Raw genomic sequence first — 20,688 nt, 5'->3', positions numbered from 1 at the left:
ACGAGTGGTTTAGAGGACAGAGGGGCAGGCAGGGCCCAGGGTCTTGTAGCAGTTGAGAGAGAAGTACAAGTGGATGACCCACAGTCAGTCCCCCAGTGTTGAGTGTGGCCAAGGGGGGATGTACCAGAGGCCAGCGAGTGACTTGTGTTTCTGATTGCACAGATTCCCAGGTGTTGTGACGACTTCTCAGACAGGCGGGGGGGCTGCAGAAGTAAATGTGATGCAGGTAGGTGTGAGTGGCTGTGTGCTTTCCGAGAGCAGGGAGGGCGGGGGGAGTCTCCCTGCAAACCTATTTCTACAATTGCCTCTCCCTACTCATTCTTTAGTTAAAATGGAGCCCCCACCTTGTGGGGGGTGGGCATTGTCGCTTAGGGGCAGAGATGCTTAGAGAAGCAGAAGGTCTCTCCTGGGTTCTCTGAGTGAGAGTCAGATCCCCAGAGGGGGAGGGATGAAGCAACGTTTGGAACGAGGCAGGTTGCTTGATGGATGGAGGCAACAACAAAAAATCTATTAGCAGTGCTTTGAGCTCCTTAGAGAACAGTTCCCCAGGAAGCCTGTAAACAACTTCCTGATACTCAAGATTTGTTAATTAAGCACTTTGAACAGGCTGGGGGGGTGAGGGGGAGGCAACTGTAAAGTCTGACTTCTGAGAGTCTTCCAGTTTTAAGGCAGAGACCAGAGGATCTCAGGGCCAGTGGCCTGAGGCGTCTCTAGGCCTCAGTCTGAGAGGCTGGGCTGTGGTCACTACAAGAGGCCATGTCCATGGTGAGACCTGTCATGCGGGGTCTCAGCTCCCGCTCCCCGCATAAGAACACAGGACACGGTGAGGCCAAAAAGGAACACCCACGGAGCCATAGGTAGGGGAGTCACACCACTATAGTCTCGCTGGCGGCTGGGTTGGAGACACAGGAGGCAGGAGCCACACTATCCACAACCTGCCGTCTGCTTCTCTGCCAACCCACCCACCCCACTTGCTAACTGCACTCCACGCCTGCTAGCTCAGCCTCAGCAGTTATATCAGTGGCCAATGGCTAACTGGTCACAGCTGACGGCCAATTAGTCACAGCTGATGGCCATCTACTATCTGAGCCAGCACCTTTCCATGTGAGGTTGAGAGGCTAGAAACTGCTCTCTGGGACTCTGTCCCCACAGACCACATTTGGGGAGGGCTGAGGAGGGGCCTGAGATGGCCATTCAGTGACTTACCTGTTGTGCTGTCCACCTTGGTCCCCATGAGCTGTGTAGCACACAGAGCAGCAATACTGGCCTGTTCAGGGGAAAGGCCACCGAGTGTCACCCAAGGGCTCACTGGGCAGGAACTTGTGCCCATTGATGTGTGTGGGGACAGAGCCCCAGAGAACAGTTTCCAGGCTCTCGGCCTCACATAGAAAGGTGCTGGCTCAGGTAGTAAATGGCCATCAACTGTGATCGGATGGCCATCAGCTGTAACCAGTGAGCCATTGGCCACTAATATAACTGCTGTGGCTATGCTGGCAGAGAAATGGGGGCTAGCAAGAAGATGGTGGCTGAGCCAGCAAGCGGCGGAGTGAGGGTTGCGGATCGTGTGGCTCCTGTTTCCTGTGTCTCCAACCCAGCCACCAGCGAGACTATAGTGGTAGGACTCCCCTATCTATGGCTCCGTGGGTGTTCCTTTTTGGCTTCACCATGTCCTGCGTTCTTATGTGGGGAGCGGGAGCTGAGACCCTGCAAGACTCCCTGCATGACGACGTGTGTCTGGAATTTCTCAGGAGTGCATCAGGACTTTGGTTTAAGTACATGACACCCCTGAGCTTCTCTTCATAGTGTATATACTCCCGGGTAAAGTAATATATTAAGTCACTATGGCTTCTGTAAAGGAAGCTGTTCAGAGCAGATAGCTCCTATGTCGGAGAAATGGGACCTCGGAAGAGTGAGTGAGCAGGGGTGAGGGAAGGGGACATTCCAAGGCTGGGGAGGGGAGGTGAAGTGGAAGCCTGAGAACTGGGAAGATGGGGGATAGGTGTGCCAAACCTGCCCTCAGGCTCCCTGTCATTTTGCCCAGAGACCTGAAAAACATCCCAGAATAAGCCCAAGTAAGAGAAGGAAAAGAGAGGACAGAACAAGAGGACTGGAAGAGAATCCCCATGAGCTAATGTCAGGAATTTACTTTTCCCAAGGGATTTTTCAAGGCCAGTCCCATCTGAGCCAATGTCTTGATTCTGGGGAATAGACCTGTACGAGCAGTCCCTTTTCTTCGTAGCTCCCACCTTCCCCAGCTGACAGTTCTGCATGTCCCACTGCACTCAGTCTCCCCGTTCCCACAAAAGGCTATGAAAATAAATGTTTGGTAAATGGACTCACGGTCTAGGGGAGAGACCCTTGGAATACTCCTCACAGGAGAGGGAGAATCCTTTATGGGAAAAGAAGTGCATCTAGCCTGGCTTCTACCCCAAGTTACCCGAGTCTAACGCTGGTGGCCCTTAACTAGACAGAAGGCCCAGACTCGGCCCCAGGGAAGAATCATAATTCGGCTTGCCTCCAGCCTTCTGGGAAATGCCCCTTCTCAATCATCTCAGACAGAGAGAGCTGCCTAGTGCCTGGCACCCAATACCACATCCCACAGTCCCAGAGCTGTGCAATGCAGGAGGGATTTGCAGACAAAGAAAAGCAGCTCTTCTCTTCCCACATGGAAGACACAGGTACACAGTAGAGGCTATGGTTACCCCAGACATAAATGCACTTACATTCCAAGAGGGGCTCACCCATGTCCAGCTGTGTCACCCTGAGTCCCCAGGCACAGAGGAAAGTGGTTTGCTGGAAAGGAGGATGGCAATTGGGAAGCCCTCAGTGAAATCTATTTTGGTTGCAGGCAGTGTCCACAAGGCTGGGTCTGCCCAGACTCCCTGGGCATCATCTCCCCATAGTGTCATGATGGAGAGAGGGCTGGCAGAGGAAATGAAAGGAGGCAAGAAAAGGAAGCACAGAGCTGGGGCTGAGGGCAGTCTGGCATCTCCTCACCTGCTTCTTTTTTACACAGTTCTGGTCCAGACTGTTCACTGCTCTCCTGATGCTCCTGGCTGGGAAGAGGGTTCCTACCTTTCCTCTCTGCATCTGATGTTCCCAGCCTCAGCAAGCAGGCTCATCATTACCTCTGCCATCTCATTTCTTCTTCACAATGACTGAGTGAGATCAAGAGGCTCATGCCTTTTGGAAACATAAGGAAACAGAGGCTCAGAGAAGTTTGATAGACTGTCAAAGACCACACTACCTGGAAAGTTCAGAGCTGGGATGTGAACACACGTTTCCAGACTAGAAGACCTGCCTAGTGGTTTCTCCATCACACACACACAGCAGCACCTATAGTACACTCTGGGAGGCTATGCTGGGGACTCATCTAAGTGTGTCCTTCCAGGCTGCAGCCCAGGTCTCACACTTGTTTTGATAACATATTGCTTGTAGCTAAGGCTGGTCAAGGCCCTCACCATCTTTCCAGAGTAAGCAGCAAAGATGTCTGGATCTATAAGCTCCACTTAGCAACAGCTGGTTGTGGGGACCTTAGTGCAGGAAACTCCTGCTTGCCTGATTTAGCCTTTCTCTAAAGCCCCAAGAGATAAGAAGCAAGAGAGGAGGAACCTTCTGTGTGTATAGGTTTCCAGGGGTTGCAGGATTAATAACCGTGGACTCCTCTGAACCTCAAAGCCTCAAGCCCATCCTGTTGTTTGCGGTGACTTAGGCCATGGAGTGGGCAAAAGGGAAATCTCTTTAAAGCTGTCAAGCAAACCCAAGATTGAAAAACTAATATTGTTGAGATGTAAATTCTCTCAAATTAATCTATAGAATCAATGTGATCACAGTCAACATCCAAACAGGCTTTTGTTTTTCTAATAGGATTTGACAAGCTGGTTCTAAAATATTTACAGAAAGCCAAGAATCTAGAATAGCCCAAACAATTCTGACGAAGAATCAAGCTGGAGGACACATAGTAGCTGATTTCAAGAGGCACTATTAACCTACAGGACCTAAGACTGCATCGTTCTGAATAAGGATGGATTTATATGTCAATGAAACAGAACGGGGAGTCATGAAGTAGACTCACACGTGTCAGATTCATTTTCAACAGAGATGGCAATTTGATAAATGGAAGGAAAGTCTTTTGAACAGGCTATGCTAGAACAACTAAAACGGAAAGGAAAAGAATGTTGATCCTTACTGCATACCATACAGAAAAATCAACTTCCAAGGGATTGTAAACCTACATATGAAAGCTTAAACTATGGAATTTTAGAAACATTCATAGGAGAAAAACTTTACAACCTTGGACTATGCAAACATTTCTTAGATAGTACACAAAAAAGTAAACCATTTAAGAAATAATATGAAAAATGTCTTCAAATTTAAAGCTTTTGTTCTTTGAAAAATATTAAGAAAAGACAAGTCTCAGGCCAGAAAAACAATTATTTCTAATACATTTATCTGACAAAGAACTTGTATCCAAAATGCATAAAGAACTCGTCCAACTTAATAATAAAAGAGCCAAATAATAATAATTTAAAAAATTGGTGAAAGATTTCACAGACCCCTCACTAAAGTGGGTAAGTGAATGTCCAATAAGCACATGGAAGATGCTCTGCACCCTTAGTTCATCAGAAAAGCATAAATTAAAAGTAAAGCGATATACTCTTACACACTCATGCTAATGGCTAAAATTAAAAAGACTGATAATAACAAGTGCTGACGAGGATCTGGATCAAGAAGCTCAATATAAAGCTGGTAGGAATGTAAAATGGCATAACTACTTTGGAAAAGTTTGACAGTTTCTTATAAAGTTAAACGTAGACTAACCATATGCGATACCAATTCTACATTTGGGCCTTTACTCAAGTAAAATGAAAACATACGTTTGCACAAAGACTTGTACGTGGAGCTCATAGTAGCTTTATTCATAAGAGCTCTAAACAGGAAGTGTCAAAAAATAGGTGAAGAATAAACAAATTATGGTAAACCTATGCAACAGACTACTACTCAGAAATAAAAATAAGTGAGGTCATGACGTATATGACAATATGGGTGAATCTTACCACATTCTGCTGTGTGGCATAAGCCAGACATAAAACCATAAAACTAGGTATTTGCCTAGTTCTCTGGTAACAATCCATTTACGTGACACTCTAGAGAAGACTCATCTAAGGGACAGAAAGCAGATCAGGGTTGTTCAGCACCAGGGATTGACAGTGAAGAGGCACAAGGGAACCTTGTGCCTCTATCTTGAATATTCTCTATCTTGATTGGGGTTGTGGATACACAGATGTATACATTTGGCTGTGTATATGTGTGTGTGACTAGATCTACATCTAGATTTGTATTTCATGCTCCTCAAATTGAACATTTGGAATGAGTCCATTTTATAGTATGTAACTGATACCTCAATGAAGTTGCTGTAAAAAGACAACATATATCCATCTTCTCTCACCTTCCTTCCTAATACCCATACTGGCCCCACTGTACTTAGAATCAAGTCCAAACTCCTTAGCATGTTCTACCAGGCCCTGCATGTTCTGGTATTGTCTTTGACCACTGTCCTTCAGGCACACTGACCTGCTGTCTTTCCTACCTTGGGCCTTCCCACAGGTACCCCCTTCTGCCTGCAATGCACTCTGCTCATTTCCATACCCCCTGCCTTCTGGCCCCACCCCATCAGTTTCCTATCAGCCTTCACTTCCTGTGAATGGCCTTCCTTCACTCCCCAGTTTAAATGAGGTCCCCTTATTATCTTGGCTCACGACACTCTTCTACTCCTTAGTCCTCATCACAGTGTGTACGTGGGAATTGGTGTGGTGTCCACTTCTTAAATGTTTTATCCACCCTGGACTGTAAGATCAAAATAGAACCTTGTCTGCTCTGTTCACTGCTAAATCCCCAGCATCTAAAAAAAGTCCCTGGCACATAGCAGATGTTCAATAAATATTTGATGGATAAATTGACAGATCAATGAATCAGCACTTTTTCCTCGGGGAGAAAGTCGTTTGAGATGAATGAACTATAGTGAGTACAACGTGCTGTAGAATAGAAGATCAGCCTTGGGTATTAAGTCCTGGCTCTCTCATTAATTCACAGACCAGACTTGATTCAGTAGGTCTGGGTTGAGGCCCAGAAATCCTAACATTCAACGAAGGCCCCAGGGAAATTCTGATGCTTAAGATGTATGGGAATAACTAGGCAAGCAAGCATACACATATTCGTATAAACACAAGCCAACCCATATGTAGAGATTTGTTCCCTTGTGTTATTTTTATTATTTTTTAAAGTTTTCAATTATAGTTGACATTCAATATTATATTAGTTTTAGGTGTACCACATAGTAGTTAAACATTTATATAACTTACAAAGTGATCTCCCAGATAAATCTACTACCCACTTGGCACTATACATGGTTATTACAATATTATTGACTACATGCCCTACACTGTAATTTACATCCCCGTGACTATTTTGTAACTGCCAATTTGTACTTCTTAATCCCTTCACCTTTTTCATCCTGCCCCTCAGCCTCCCCTCCCGTCTAACAACCATCAGTTTGTTCTTTGTATCTATGAATCTGTTTCTATTTGGTTTGTTCATTTATTTTGTTTTTTAGATTCCACATGTAAGTGAAATCATATGGTATTCGTCTTTCTCTGTCTGACTTGTTTCACTTAGCACAACACCCTCTATATCCATCGATGTTGTCATAAATGGTAATATTTCATTCTTTTTTGTGGCGGGGTAATATTCCGTTGTATGTATGTACCACTTCTTCTTTATCCAATCGTCTATTGATGGACACTTACGTTGCTTCCATATCTTGGCTATTGTGCATAATGCTTCAATGAAACATAGGGCTTTATATATATTTTCAAATTAGTATTTTGGATTTCTTCAGGTAAATACCCAGAAGTGGAATCATTGGGTCAGATTTTTGAGTGATTGTTTCAAAAAGTGGGATCCTCTTTTATTCATTTATCTGCATTGTGGTTTTTCTCACTCAACAATCCCTTGTAGAAATCCCTCCAAGTCGATTGGTTTAGGGGAAAGATCACTTCTTTTTTCTTTATTCATAGATACATAATAAGATATGGAGTGTGTGGTAGTCCTTAGAGCTACTCACCAATATATTTAGTTTCTTTACCTTCCAGGCACATGGTAGGAGTTCAACTCCTGGGTCACCTGTGATTGAATGAGTCCTCTGAGTACTTTTAGCCATTGCATTATAACTTCTGGTCTGAAGCACAGGCATCACAGGGTAGATACTCCAGAACTCTTTTCCCTCTGACACAGCAGCACCAATGTTCAAGGTGGTGGTTGTTACATCAGCCTGGGTCCCTGAATGTCTCTGAGGAGCAGAGTCCCTTACTCGCTTGAACTGAACATATGACTGAGCAAGAAACCCATTTTTATTGTTTTAGGCCACTGTGATTCTGGAATTGTTTATCCCACCTCAGTACCCAGCCTAGTCTAACGGAAATTGTGCTAGAATTTATTCAACCATTCTCTATGGATAGGTGCTCACTTTGTACTTTGTATTTTAGCCATTGACAATAATACTTGAACAAACAACTTTTTAATCTATTCTTACACACTGGTTTGAGTATATGCAAGTACAGACAAATATGGAAAGATACATAATAGGTTAAAATGGGTTACGTGCTTTTTTTTAGAGGAAAGTTTGTGGCTGAGGCCTGTTAGTATGAAAGGGTTTGGTGAGAAGGAGGAGGAACTGAGCATTCAAAAAAGGGAAAAAAACTGCTAATTCATATGAAAGATATGTACAATATGATCTCTTATTTTGTAATACTGTATAAATGTATATCCACATCTCTGTCTAGTTCTACATAAGCATATCCATATCCATCATATATGAAATTTTAAAAACTTAAATTTCTGAGTAATTTAAAAATAGAAAGCTACCAGACCATTTAAGACGCTAATGAAAATGCAAGTGTTATTTGGGATGATCAAATACCAAAGGATTATCAACCAGTTATTTATGTTTTCGCTCAGGTTACATTAAGAGATTTGTAGCTGCATGCTGACTGAAGGAGTAAGGACACCAGGCAGCCTTGCTTTGATGTGCTGGAAGAAGGAGAAGGAGGGGGAAAGGCTGGAATGCCCTTTGCTGATAGGCCAAAGGGAGCACTTCAGTGAGTAAGGAGCAGTGGGAGTGCATTGGGAAGGCAGGTGAGGACTCCAGATTTGAAGGGGAGGGTGTGTAGGCAAAGCTAGTAGGTAAAATATACTTGTGAGATCATCTGGTCTAGTTTAATTTTATAAAAAGGAATTATTTTCTTTTCAGATTATCCTCAGTGACTAGCACAATGCCTGCCCTGTCAGAGTAAGAACCCCCAAAGCATTTGGTGATGAGAGAGAGAGAGAGAGAGAAACAAGGACGTACTTTGTTACGTAGCTTATCAGTTGCAGAACAAGGGGTATGATCCAGCTGGAGGCTCATTTTAACCCGTTTTATTCCAAGAGTACTTCAAGGAGATAGACAAGGAGACAAGAAGGAGGGAAGGGAAGGGAGATTATCTATCATCTATCTATCTATTTATCTATCTATCATCTCTTTCTTCTGACTCCCCCTGCAACCCCTCTCCCAGGAGTGGAGATGTATCTGATGTGGGGAAAAGACACCAGCTGGCCCTTATTCTGTGGTCCAGGTTGAATAGTGCAAAGGACTTCCCACCCCTGGGTGAACTCTACATAAGACCCTCTACCATCAGGAACCTCTCCATTCACTGCTCGTGAGTACTAGTGTTTGGCAGTCATACTGCCCACCAGCTACCCACCAGTCTCAGTGGTCACTTCCGCCAGGTCCTACAGACTGATTGTGTCAAGTGCCCAATGGGATCTGGCATAATCACCCAATCCTCTCTTGACTCAGCTCTCTTACGGAGATTGGCCTATAATTCCAACAAAACTGGTGGTAAATATGTAAGTGAGGAAGTAACTTTACTGTCTGTGGTCTCTGCTCTCACTTTCCACGTGTATTTTCCCCTAAAATAGATGCTTCGTCTTAGGTGCCCAGAGCTATCTTCTTCTCCACATTTGACCGCACCCTGAAGATAATATCTTCTGGACTGGTCATGCTAACTCCTTAAGAAATGCAGAAAATGGACCAAGCATTCAAAAGGGGATTTAACAGAGGATCTGATAAACTCATTTACACCAAGGTGTCAGGGTCTGATAACCCCCTTAATGTGCTATCTTTCCCAGCAGACTCGCATTGTTATAGAGCACAGAGAAAGTAAGTTGTTATGCATCAGCTGATAAGACAGTGGACTCTTGCTCAATTTTCTGAATATGAATGTGTTTGATGTAAGTGGATCACAAAACCAGGTGGTTAAGTATTAGATGATTTGGGATGTGGTAAGTATAGAGAGGATACAGGCTATTAAGAATTAAGTTTGAATTATGTATCAAATGAGATGCTTTTAACTGAAAATAATAGACTACACACAAATGTGACTGAAAGATTGAAGAAATTTTATCAAATTATATAACAAGAATTCCAGAGTTTGGTTAATTTGGCTGCTGGAAATGTCTCTTTTTTCTTTTGTACTCCATATGATTGCAAGATGGTTGTAGCTAGTCTATGTGAGGTGCAAAGATGACAGTCATTAAACAAATTGAAGGAAAGACCTCTCTTCTCATTCCCCATGCACCTTTTTTTGGTAGGGAGAAAAAACCTTTACAGAAGCCCTTTGTATTAATCAGCATAGGCTTACTGCTACAATAAATACCACCAAAATTCGAATGGCCTAACACAGTGAAGGTTTATTTTTTGCTCATGTCATAGTCTGATTCAAGTTGTCTGGGTTTGGAGAGGATGTCTGCTCCATGCAGACACTCAGGGACCCAGGCTTCTTCCATCTAGTGGCTTGAGTGTCCTCTAGGGCCTCAGAACAATCTGCTGGATCCTCTGCTTCTGGCCTGTGGAGTGGAGGAGAGACAGTATGGAGAAGATCCAGAAAGTGGCATACATCTTTTCTACCCAAATTACATAGTGAAAACTAGCTATATGACCTCACCCACATACAAATATCTGGGGAATGTAGTTTAACTGTACCATGGAAGAAGAGAATGTAGATGTTGGTGAGTACCAACATTCTCTGCCACACACCCCATCAGATATCCTCTTGGTTCCTATTGGCCAGGAGTAGTTCACATGCTCATGACTAAACCACCCACTGTCAAGGGGAATGAGAATGATCAGATTGGCTTCTGTGGTGCATAGACCTTCGGTGACCCCAACAATCCCCACCTTCTGGTATTCATGCCCTTACTTGGATAATCCTCTCCCCATGAGTGTGGATGGGGTGTGTGACTTTCTTCCAACCAATAGAATATAGCAAAGGTATGTGACATCACTGTTATATGGCAAAGGTGATGGAATGTCTCTTTTATAATTACATTATATCACATTATAAGACTGTCTCTAGAGATTCTCCTTGCTGGTTTGATGAAGTAAGCTGCTATGTTGAGGAAGACACATGACAGCGATCTATGGGCAGCCCTTCAGGAGCCAAGAGGCCTTGGGCCAAATGTCAACAAGGAACTGAAGCCCTATATTCTCCAGTCAGAAGGACCTGAATGCTGCCAAGAACCTGAATAAGCTTGGGAGACTTTTCTCCAGTCAGACAACCCTATGAGAGTGAAGCCTGGCAGACGTCATGATTGCAAACTTGTGAGACCCAGAACAGAGGACCGAGGTAAGCTGTGCCCAGATTCCTGGCCAACCGAAACAGTATTAACATAAACAGGTATTATTTGAAACCACTAGGTTTGTGGTAATTTTTTGTATAGCAGGAGAATACTAATACAGTTTAGCTCAATCATGGTTAACCACCAGAAGTAGAGGGAAGACAACTTATCAGATCCACTGGAGAATGAAGGCCCAATTAAAATCAGGCTATTTCAGGAAGAACTATGGATGCCTGGCTGTCAATATACTGTGGACAGTGTTTGCCATGGACTACACTCCACAAAAAGGGATTAGGCTATTCAGTGGCAAAGCCCCACGTTACAGTAGTCTCTGGAGCAAGCATATAAATGTAGGATCATATATACAGCATTTTAATTTTAACACAAGTAGAGATAAGTTGCCTAGAAAATGAATATTATGAAGTTTTAATTGGGTAGTGTAAGACAGTAGCTATCAGTGTTTGCTAGGTCCCAGGGCTTTTTGAGTATCTGATGAAATTCTCGGAAAAGATGTACTTGAATATCTACACGTAAAATTCTGCACACAATTTTGGGAGATGAAGAGATCCCTTGAGGCCTATCTAGAAGCCTCCAGGTAAGAAACATACTATATGGGGCTGAGTGACCAGGACTTCTGTGTCACATAAGAATGAGAAAGTGACATCAGATGACAGAGTTGTACAGAATAAGAAAATGTTCTTAGCAAACCTCTGCTTGTTTTTACATGACAGAAACATTTTCAGAGTGTGACCCAGGGCTCATCTAAAAGAGTATGGACTGGAAAGAACAGAGAGAGCATCTAAGGCTACAGGGCTGATGGGCAGGGATGAAGACAGAACCTTCTGGATTAGCCTAAACCAGGAAACTGCTTGAGAGAAATACAGAACAGCCAGAACAGTCAGGGATCCTGAACAGAGGAAGGCATATGACAGCACCAGAAAGAGGAGAAGATGCAAAAGTAGAAAAGCAAGAACTGGAGGAACAACAGATACACCTTCCAGGTAGATGAGGGTCTTGCCATCTCTACTTGTCCTGTCACCTGTCCTCGGGCAAGAAAGTGGAAATAAAAAGGACAAGTAGAAGCTGTGTTTCTAAGGAGTGTTTGACTTCTGTATGAGAATTGTTTAACTTTATTTTCAATTCAGTGGTAATACAAAAAAATTAATATAAGCATTTTCTGGATCATCTAGATAACTACACGTAACCAACTGCTGAATTCATTGCCCACATTTGCCTTTGCACTGCGATTTTGTCAGTAACAATTAGCACTACAATAATTGATGTGGCCTAGTGAGAGAAGAACAGAGGGAAAATTACAACGTCAATGGCACGCTCCTGCCAAGTGAAAAACCAAATGACTTCATGGATGCTGGTATATTAGTGGGAGAATTAAATTGTCACATGGCACATGGAAACAGAAGCAGGCCAAATTCAAAGGACCTGTCAGATGTATTTATGTCCTTGGGGGGTGACTCAGTTTTAGCAAGCAATATCGACTGCAACATTGAATTAATTCTGTAAATTTGAAGTGTTTGCATTCTGTAATTTTCTTTGTATTTAATCTGCAAATTCATTTTGGTTTTGTGGCAGCCATCAGGACTGCTTACAGAAGCTCAGTTCTTCTCTCTTCCTGGACACATGGCAAGATGGCACTTTGGGGTCCCTTCTGTTGAGTAGGACACGTGACTAGTTCTGGCCTGTGAGTTGTGAGTGCGGAGTGCTGGAGCCACCGCATTTTATAGCCGTGTGGTTTTCTCCAGGGCTCTCTTTGCCCTTTGCAGCATTTGGAATCGGGCTAAGTATCAACCAGGGCACTGCCCCAGCTTCTCTCTGGGAGGTAGAACTGTGGGGACTGGATCCAGGGTCTCCCGAACCACCTAAGTTCTGGTTGGGTTTGGCCGATGGAAAGTTCTGGCAGGAGACCAGAGAGCAGGAGAAGAACGAGGTCGGACTATGAAGTTCCCTGGCTCTTTCTTTGCCAGGTCACCCTAAATTGGCAGCCTGACTCTTGTCGCAACTTTCTAGGTTCTGGTCAGTGCTTGCCCACCTTGTCCCTACAGGGTAAGTGTGACTAGTTGCTATTAGGCCTCAAGTACTACATGCTAACTCCCTGGTTTCCTTAACCCATGGTTATGCCCCTGTAAATAGTACAAATAAATAGCAGATAAAATGCTCGTCAAATTCCTCAGCTTGGGTGTGCTTTTGTTTCTTGCCAGTACTTGACTGGTGCAGAAACAGCCACTGCTGGGCTGGATGAAACCACATATCTGTGGTTTCATGGAGGGGGAGGAAAAAAAAAAATCAATCTTTGTTGTTTATTGCCACTGGGATTTTGGCATTTTTGTTATCATAGCCTATGTGTTTTATGATTATTTAAAAGGTTAAGTATAATAAATTAATATCTAGTTTTATGCTCGTATCTTAAAACTATAAGTCATCACTGGAGGGGATCCACGATAAATTTTGTTTCCTTAAAAGAGGCTGCATATCTCTCATGATGAGAAATGCTGGTACCGGGTAAAGATACGGAAGCCAGACCGTCTAGAGTTGGTGCTCTGGTGCTGCGATGTACTTTAGACAATGTTTGTAAGCCATAGTTTTCACCTCTGTAAAAGTAAGATAGCAGATCTACCTAAACGTTGTAAGGTTTAGGTCATTCAGGTCAAAGGCTGAGCAGATGGCTCCACATCTAGCATTTGCTCTACAAACACTGGTTAATATGAGCTCATTAATAATAGCTACAACAAACTGTTAGCAACGGTAACCTGTGGGATTAGATTCTAGAGGAGAAATATGGAGGATAACTGGGGAGGGGGTGAGAGAGAAGAAGGAGTAAGCCAGGTAAAGAAGGGGTTACTAGTGGAAATGGGAAACAGGATACACAGAACTGCCTCCACTTCCCAAGTCAGGAGGCAGGGAAGACCTTTGGAGAAACCAGCGGGTGGCCTGTGGTTAGGCCAGTGATGGAAACTGAAGTCCTCCCCACACAGAGCTGATTGGCTGAGGCACAAAACTAGGAAGTTGCTAGAGCATCTCTGAGGAGGTAGAAGCATGGGTGTAGAGGGGAGACGGGCATCCCATTTTCCACTTTCATCCCCATGTCTTTGATCCAAGAACTCCAAAAAAAGCAGCATTGCAACTATCGTACAGTAGGCCATCCAGGGCCCGTGTGCCTGCCTTTGTTAAAACCTAACAGAGAGTGAGAGAGCTCAGAGGCAGGTCTTGTCAGTAGGCACAGCCAGCATCTTGGTCTTTCTCGGCTTTGGAATTGTTATGCCTGTCAGGTGGGATGTTGAGCAATGTGAGGGCTACCGTAGGAGAACCAGCCAATCGTCATGGAGCTTAGTCTTTCTCTCTGACCTCTCTGGTCCTCCCAGGCTTAGGTGCTGGCTGTTCCCTCCAGGCTGAGCCAGCTGGAGTGAGAGCAGATACTAGTCAGCATTCCTGGAAACACTGCACCCCTCACATCAGTTACACTAATAAAGTGTACCCATTGCTGTATGCTGAGGGCACTCACCGCCATTTTTATTATTAATAGGATGGTAATAATAATAACACTTTTGTAGCACTCTTATCCAGCATAAACTGTAAACAGGAAATGGTAGAATCAATCAGCAAACGAGTCCACTCTTCTGTTCTTTGCTCTCAGCGCCTAACCCCCCAAACCTTGTATGCGTACCCCACATCCCACACACACTCCCCCTGACCCAAACACATGGTGCTCTTGCTTCATGGTTACGGCTCACATTGGCCAAATGGGAAGTCAACACAGCACAATGTCTACATTACATTTTCTCAACAACGTTGTGAGATTGTTGTCATTTTCCCCAACTCCTCCCAAGGCTGTTATGCCTCAGGGAGATTAAAGAAATTACTGAAATTATCAGAGAATAAGAAAGTGCTGATGCTGGCACCCCCACAGTGGTCCCAGGGGAACAGGGAAGGAAGCCAGAATGTGGGATGCCAGGCCAGGCCTGGTCAATGTCCACCTATAGTGCTACAGCGAGTGACCATCTGTAGGGAGTATCCACCTACAGGGAGTGACCACCTACAGGGAGCGACCACCTACAGGGAGCCAAGGCTAAGAAGCTGTGGCCAGAAAGCAGAGCCAGGGCCCAACCAAAGTTGGAGGGACATACAGGTAGGCCCCGCTGGAAGAGAATGTGCATTTGAAAAGCTAAAGCTAAAAGGAAATGAGTTAAGCAAACACTAGAGAAATCCAGGACTAACAAGAGACCAGCGGGGCGCTGAAGGCCTAATTAACATTGATGCTTTCTTGTTGGGAAGGGGCTGGTCCTTAAAGAACACGATGTCACTGGACATTTTGACTCTAATTCCACGCCATTCCTGTATCCCGATATTCTTGTTCTGAGATTGATGTGCACACAGAATTTTGTTTCTGTGTGTTTGCAGATATGTGCTCTTTTGGGCAGGTAGTTTATAGCTTTCATCATATTCTCAAAGGGTCCTCTCCCATCTAAGCAACTGAACTGCCTCCACTGTGTGCCCTGGGCCTCTGCCCTGAGCCCCTTGCCTCTGAGGTTTAATGTCCTGTCCAACCTCTTCTACTCTGGAAGGGTTCTCCATGATCTGCTCTCCTAACTCATCCTCAATGAATTGATGAATTGATTGATTAATTGATCGATAGAGAACCCCCTTGGCCATTAAACCAGTACATCACAATAAATACAGCAAATACATAAGGCATCATCTCACCCCATAGATCTTAAGATCTGGGCTTAGGGACCACACATTGCATGCACTGCTGAGAGCAAATGAGAGCGTAAAAGTCAGATGCAGAGAAGTTGCCTGGCAGAAAGGGAGAGATGAGTAAGGTGTGGGTTCTTTGGCTGTGGTGCGGGGGAAAGAATTTTGGCCTTCGGGGCAGTTGATCTGGGTTTCAGTCCTAACTACCACCTACCATACTTTTGGTTGAGTTCTCAACATCTCTCATTTGTAAAATTAGGAAGAGTAACACCCCTTTGGTGGGTGTGGTTATCATTACTTGGGGAGATTAAATTGATGCAGGTGGAAGCACGTAGCTCAGGGCTGACAGTTCAGGGATGTTCCATAATCACCAGGATCTGAGCTATACAGGTATTTACTTTCAAAAAAAGTATGCGTATATATATGTGTATATGTGTATATATGTGTGTATATATATACATATATATGCATGTAGTTTGATTCTGCATACCTATGAACATTTTATAAATTTGAATCAGTCTGTATACTTTTTATCACTCCAAAGTATATTTGTCATGGTCATTTATGTTGATCGAGGGAGCTCTGGTTAATCCATTTTCACTTATATGACTTACATGACATTACCACACTTTATTTATACCTCTTCTCTTGGTAGATTGCTTTTTAATTATTTGCTATTATAAATATTTCTGTTATAAACATCCTTGCAGATAAGCAAGAGTTTCTCCATAAGTGGAATTGCTGGCTTATTGGGTAGAAAGCCAAATTGTTGGTCAAGTATCTGTACCAGTTTATACTCTCATCAACAATATATCAAAATTCCCGTTGCCTTGCTGATACTTGATTTTGTCAGATTCAAAAGCTTCTTTGTGCCATGTGATGGCACAAAAGGGTGAATATTTTTTTTTAAAGTTTATTGGGGTGACAATTGTTAGCAAAGTTACATAGATTTAAGATGTACAATTCTGTAATACATTATTTATATATCATGTTGTGTGTTCACCACCCAGAGTCAGTTCTCCTTCCATCACCATATATTAGATCCCCTTTTACCTTCATCTCCCACCCTCCTCCCCCCTTACCCTTGGTAACCACTAAACTATTGTTTATGTCTATGAGTTTTGTTTCTTTTTTCTTGTTCTTTTGTTGTTTTCAGTTTTATATACCACGTATCAGTGAACTCATATGGTCCTCGACTTTTTCTAAAGGTGAATAATTTTGATTTGCATTTCTCTGATGACTAATGAGATATAGTATCCTTATCATACTTTTTGTGGCTGTATCAGTTTTCTTTTAAGTGAAATGCCTTGTATCTTTGTCCAACTTTCCATTTCTACTTTTTTTGGTCTTTTTCTTATTGATTTCATGCAAGTTTTATATATATAAATGAATATTAACCCTTTGTCGGTTTGTGTGGCAAATATCTTCTCACAGTTTTGAGCTTATTTTTATGGTCTTTTTGATGAACAGAGTATCTTAATTGTAATGTAGTCAAACGTATCAATTTTTAGTAACTTATGCTTTCTGTAACATGTTTAAGAAAACCCTTCCTACACAGAGGCCAAGAAGATATTCTTTGATATGTTCTTCAAAACATATAAAGTTTTACCTTTTACATTTAGAACCTTGACCCATCGGGATTTGATTTTTTTTTTTTTTAGTATGAGGTAACATTTCAATTTAATTTTTTTACATGACCAAATGCCCCAGTCCAACTTATTCAAAAATCTATTTTTCCCCCACTGATCTGCAAAGCTATCTCTGTAAGATTTCTACTTTCCATGTGTGCATGGATCTTTTTTGTACTCTCTACTTTGTTCCACTGATATATTAATCTGTACTACCCTGTTTCCCCAAAAATAAGACCAAGCCAAACAATCAGCTCTAATGCGTCTTTTGGAGCAAAAATTAATATAAGACCTGGTATTATATTGTATTATATTATATTACATTATATTATATTATATATGACCCAATCTTATAGTAAAATAAGACCGGGTCTTACATTAATTTTTGCTCCAAAAGACACATTAGAGCTGATTGTCTGGCTAGGTCTTATTTTCGGGGAAACACAGTAGCATTAATTAATTAGTATATTAATTAATTACTATAGATTTAATAACAGTTTTTAGTATCTGGTAGAGAAAATCCTTGTCCTTTTTTTTCTTTATGAGTGTCTTATGTAGCTTGGCCTTTTACTGTTCCTTATTTATTGTCAAGTTCCAGTTAAAAAATTATTGGAATTTTTATTGAAATTGCACCAAACCCATAGATCAGTTTGAGGACAACTGGAATAATTTTGAAGTTCATTCTTCCAATTTATGAATATAGTATATCTATTTATTTAGGTCTAATTGAATGTCTTTCAATAATGTTTTAAAATTTTCTCTGTAAAGACTTAGATTCATGAGATAAATAGTAACAATGTGGCAGTGTAAATCTTTTAGTTTTTTAACTCTTTTCTGCTAATATACGGAAATAAAATTTTAATTTGTATATTAATCTTTTATCAGGCAACCTTGTTAAATTCTCTTTTTGTAAACATTGATTTGTAGATTTCTTGGGTCTTCTGTGTAGATAATATTGTCCTTGAACAATAACATTTTTCATATTTTGGATTATCTTTCAACAACACAGATTATTTCCCCTCTTCCACATTCTCCCCTATACCACAGGATTTAAAAGCCTAGAAAGTATCATTTATCATTTATCAGATTCTCTACTAGCAGACTTTTCAACTAGGTTTCACCATTGAGAGATACTTATGTAAGGTTTGGAAGGTGTAAGAGAGGCTGAAACCAAATCAATATTCTTCCAATAACAACAGCAGGCTTGCATGTGAGCTTTGGCTGAGTAAGATTTTATACGGGCCTTCTACAACTCGCTCACCTCAGGGCTAGAGGCAATAACTGCCTGGATTTCCTGCAACTTCCTGATTCCATGATATCTATTTACCTACACTGAGGTCTAGTGACAACCTTCCTTGACTTTCATTCCTCTAGCCCCTCCTGTATTTTCAGCACTTACATGCCTTCATGCTTGAAATACCTCAAGTAGTTTTTATTGATCAAATTCTGACTGATTGCATTATTTTGTATCAGAAATGGTTCCAGGAAACATCTTGAATAATAGGAATCTTGAATTAATTTTGTGATCTCATTATACCAAAAAGCAGTGATAATTTTTCTATTGGTAGAAAATGGGATGCTTGTAGTTTACAGCCTGAAGTGGCAACGGGATTGATTATAAAACTTATCACCTAAAATTCTTGAAATGAATTACTTTGTAAAGCAAGGCTATGAAAGACCAAGTAGCTGGCTACTGCAATAGACATTGATAGTAAATGAGAGCGTCAAGGACAGTGGAGTAGCCTATACCTTCCCTGGAAAATTTAGAAAATGAAAATTACAAGCTTAGTCCTGTAAATTTTCACTCAAGCTAATGTCAGGACTCCAGACGTTTTTTTGTTTTGTTTTGTTTTGTTTTCTTTTGTTTTTTATTAGTTTCAGGTGCACAAGACAAAGTAATACTTAGACGTTTATCATTTATATCCCTCACACTGTGGACCCCCCTACCCCCATCCACTATCTCTCTGACATCGCACCGAGCCATCACATTTCCACTGTCTCCACTCCCAATGCTGTACTCCGCTTCTTGTAAGTATATACATACATATACACACACACACACACACACACACACACACACACACACACACACATATATATATGTATATATATATATATATACACATATATAAAATTATAGTTGGCATTCATTATTGTTCAGCTAGAGGTGTACAGTGCCGTGATCAGGCATCTACATCATCCCTGAGGTGGTCTCCCAAATGGGGCAAATGTCCATCAGATACCCTACAAAATCTTCACAACATTATTGATTACATTCCCCAAATTAATTTTCAAAACCCTGTGGCCATCTTGTGGTTACCGACTGTTTTCTAATCCCCTCACCTTCCTGCTTATCCCCACGTTCCCGCCCATCTAACAAACCTGTTTTTCCTCTTTGTCTCCAAAACTGTTTCTGATTAGTTCATTCACTTATTCTCTTCTTTAGACGTTTTTATAATTGCACTAAAATAATATCTTATCAACCATAGCTGTCCAACCAAGGTACCTAAACATCAGCTGCAAATCTTGATCTTGTAGGTTACAACACAAATTGAATTCAGGGCTCTCCAAGATTTCTTACGTAAAAGTGAGGACACTGATTGAGAAAGAATGGGACCTGAGAATTGGAAACAGTCCATTTGGATAAATTTAATTTTTGGTCAATTTGGATAAATTTAAGTACAATGATGTTTCCGCCATAAAACAATTCTACTTGCTCACAGAAGCAGCCTGTCTTTCTCTATCCCAAACCAGTAGACTATCCTTGCTTCAAAAAACCAGGTAAAGATCTCACCTGAAGCAATTACCTTGCATAGGGATATTGATTTTCCTCAAGATTCCCCTCACCACTGCCTTCAGAATTTAGGGAGTGAGTATATATTGTTCTCTTACATACTAAAAGAATTGCAAGATTAGGCTAATTCATGTCAAAAGAAATCAGAGTAACACGTGTGAAAATAAATTCTAGGAGTGCTAGATAAGGGGAAGAAAACAATGTAGGATTGGGTCAGATTTATTAATATGAGTGCACCTACTGGCGATTCCTGATTCGGTGTGGTAGTTAGAAGAGCTGGGAACTGTTTTCACAGTGTGCTCGGCAGGTTGATCACAACCTGAAACCAGTGGAACTACAGTAAAGGAATCAGCCAGGTGTCACACGGGAGACGCTGCTCCCTGCGCCATGTGTCGCTCAGGGCGGCCTGCGGGGTCTCAGCTCCCGCTCCCCACATAGGAACGCAGAGCATGGGGAGGCCAGACAGGAACACCCACGGGGCCATAGGTAGGGGAGTCACACCACTATAGTCTCACTGGAGGTTGGATTCACACAACCTGCTGTCCTCTTTTCTGCCAACCGACCGACTCCCCTCGCTAGCTGCAATCCTCCGTGCTAACTGCAATCCGCGCTTGCTAGCTCAGCCACCATCTTCTTGCTAGCCCCCATTTGCTGCTAGCAAAGCCATGGCAGTTATATTAGTGGCCAATGGCTCCCTGGTTACAGCTGACGGCCATCTACGACCTGAGCCAGCTCCTCCCCGCGTGAGGCCAAGAGCCTGGAAACTGCACTCCTGGCTCTGTCCCCACAACGACATTTTATATGGGAGACTTGAGCATCCCTGATTTTGGTTTCCATGGTCCT

This window comes from Rhinolophus hipposideros, assembly GCF_964194185.1.
Source record: "Rhinolophus hipposideros genome assembly, chromosome: 16".
In the NCBI taxonomy this organism is placed as follows: Eukaryota; Metazoa; Chordata; class Mammalia; order Chiroptera; family Rhinolophidae; genus Rhinolophus; species Rhinolophus hipposideros.
This window is presented reverse-complemented; position numbering follows the sequence as displayed.